This window comes from Plectropomus leopardus, unplaced genomic scaffold (assembly GCF_008729295.1).
Source record: "Plectropomus leopardus isolate mb unplaced genomic scaffold, YSFRI_Pleo_2.0 unplaced_scaffold20803, whole genome shotgun sequence".
Lineage (NCBI taxonomy): Eukaryota > Metazoa > Chordata > Actinopteri > Perciformes > Serranidae > Plectropomus > Plectropomus leopardus.
In genome coordinates, this window is record NW_024622499.1 from 1,105 (window position 1) to 3,393 (window position 2,289).

The window sequence follows — 2,289 nt, forward strand, 5'->3', positions numbered from 1 at the left end:
CATGTTTTGTGTCTCTCTCAGCGTTGAAAAAACCCTCGACTGAACAGTTTGTGTCGAGGTCACACCGATTGTAACTTAAGTTCTGTGTTGAACTGCATCCACTTTTATTCTGATGTGATTTGCAGGATTTGTTGTTCGGAGTTTTTTGGTTAAATGTTGTTTTGTATTTTGGTTTTTAAGTGTTTTTATTGAATCAAAGATAACATTTAAAAAATCAGCATCAATGCATCTGTGTGTTTTGGAAGAACGAACTGTCTTCAGATGAGGTTCCTTCTATTTTTTACACTTTAAATGTGTTTTTCTGACCTGATTTAATGACAGAAGATGTCAAACGCTGCATTACATTTATCAAAAGCATGTTGACTCTGGCAGTGTTTCAGCAGGAACAGTCTTCTTTTGTAGAAATGACTGACGTTTAAGTGGGAATCTTCAAAAAATATTATAAGTGAGGAGAAGATTATTTTGTTTTTGTTGTTAAAGTGGATTAACCCTCTAAAAAATTAGGCTGAAACACTGAACGACAAAGTGTACGCAGACTTAATATGCCGGATGTCTTTAAGGGAAATTTAGAATAACAACTCCTCTGCATAACAAAATTCAGTGTCAACGTACAGCATATTGTTGGCATTTTAATGTGGAAATACTGAAATTATGTGTCAAAGAACTGCATGTTATTGTCCTTTTAATGTGAAGATATTTTTTATTTTTCTTTGTAAAATTACAGAATATTATTGTAATTGTTATGTGGAACTATTTATGATATGTGTAAAATAAGAGTTTATATTTTTAATTTAGAGATATTTACACTTATTACAGCCTAAAATTGTAATGGTAGTGTTAAAAGAGCTAAATTCTGAGTGTAAAAATTACAGCATATCGTTTCAGTTTGGAAATATTTAAGCTCTACGTCAAATTAGAGCACATCATTGTAATTGTTATGTGGAAATATCAAGATGTGTCAAAATACAACATGTTATATTTTCATTGTGAAAAAGTTCCATATTTCTGTGTCAAATAACATCATATTATTGTAATAATATGTGGAAATATTCATAGTTTGTGTCAAATTCACATTGACAAATCTGTGTGAAATTGCATCCCATTACTGTAATTTGGATTTATTTTTTAAAGCGTCACAGTGAACTCCTGTTGTCTTTCTGGACCTTTAACTGAATAACTCTGGCCAAAAGCCTTCAGAGGAGAAATGGACAACAGCACATTTGTTGGGGACATTCTCATCCTGGAGGGGTTAAAGGTCACCTCCCGGTCCTTCATCCCCGCCTTCATCCTCCTCCTGATCGTTTACGTCTTCATCGTGGTGTCGAACGTCGGCCTGGTGGTGCTGATCTCCAGGAGCAGGAGCCTCCAGCAGCCCATGTACCTGCTCCTCTGCAACATGAGCATTAACGATGTTTTCGGCGCCACCGTCGTCGTGCCTCACATCCTCAGAGATCTTCTGACGTCAGACTCGGAGCGCCACATTCACTTCACCCACTGCGCCGTTCAGGCTTTCTGCGTTCACCTGCACGCCAGCGCCTCTCACACCGTGCTCATGATCATGGCCTTCGACCGCTACGTGGCCATCTGCAACCCCCTGCGGTACGCCACCATCATGACCAACAGGAAGGTGGTGGCGCTGACGGCGACGGCGTGGGGAACCGCCTTCGTTCTTGTGGTGATCCTCGTGGGCCTCAGCGTCCGCCTGTCGCGCTGCAGGTGGATTATATTCAACCCGTTTTGCGACAACGCCTCCTTGTTCAAACTGTCCTGCGAGAGCGTCCTCATCAACAACATCTACGGCCTCGGCTACACCGTGCTCCTGCTGGGCTCCTCCATCGGGAGCGTCACGCTCACCTACCTGAGGATCGCCATCGTGTGTCTGAGCAGCAAGAACAAGGTGCTGAACAGCCGAGCGCTGCAGACCTGCGCCACTCACCTGGCCGTCTACGTCATCCTGCTGGTGTCCGGCTTCATCATCGTCATCCTGCACCGCTTTCCACAACTGGCGGATCACAGGAAGGTGGCAGCCGTCCTGGGACACGTCTTCCTGCCGGCCCTGAATGCCGTTATCTACGGGCTGCAAATCAAAGAGGTTCGACAGACGATCACGGCTCTGTTGTGATGTCAGGTGACCAACACGAAATGCAAACCTCAATTTGAAGCAGAAATATGACGACGGATGATGCTGATATTCTGGGTTTAAGTTAGTTTATTAACATCATCATCAACTTGACTTTACCTATTTTCTTATTGATCAATGCATAAGAGCTGCACATACTATTTTTATTA

General features: G+C 42.6%; 1 pseudogene; it reads left to right on the forward strand.

The window, feature by feature from the left end:
- Positions 1–1,198: 1,198 nt before the first annotated feature.
- Positions 1,199–2,173, forward strand: LOC121965597 (annotated as a pseudogene).
- Positions 2,174–2,289: the final 116 nt, after the last annotated feature.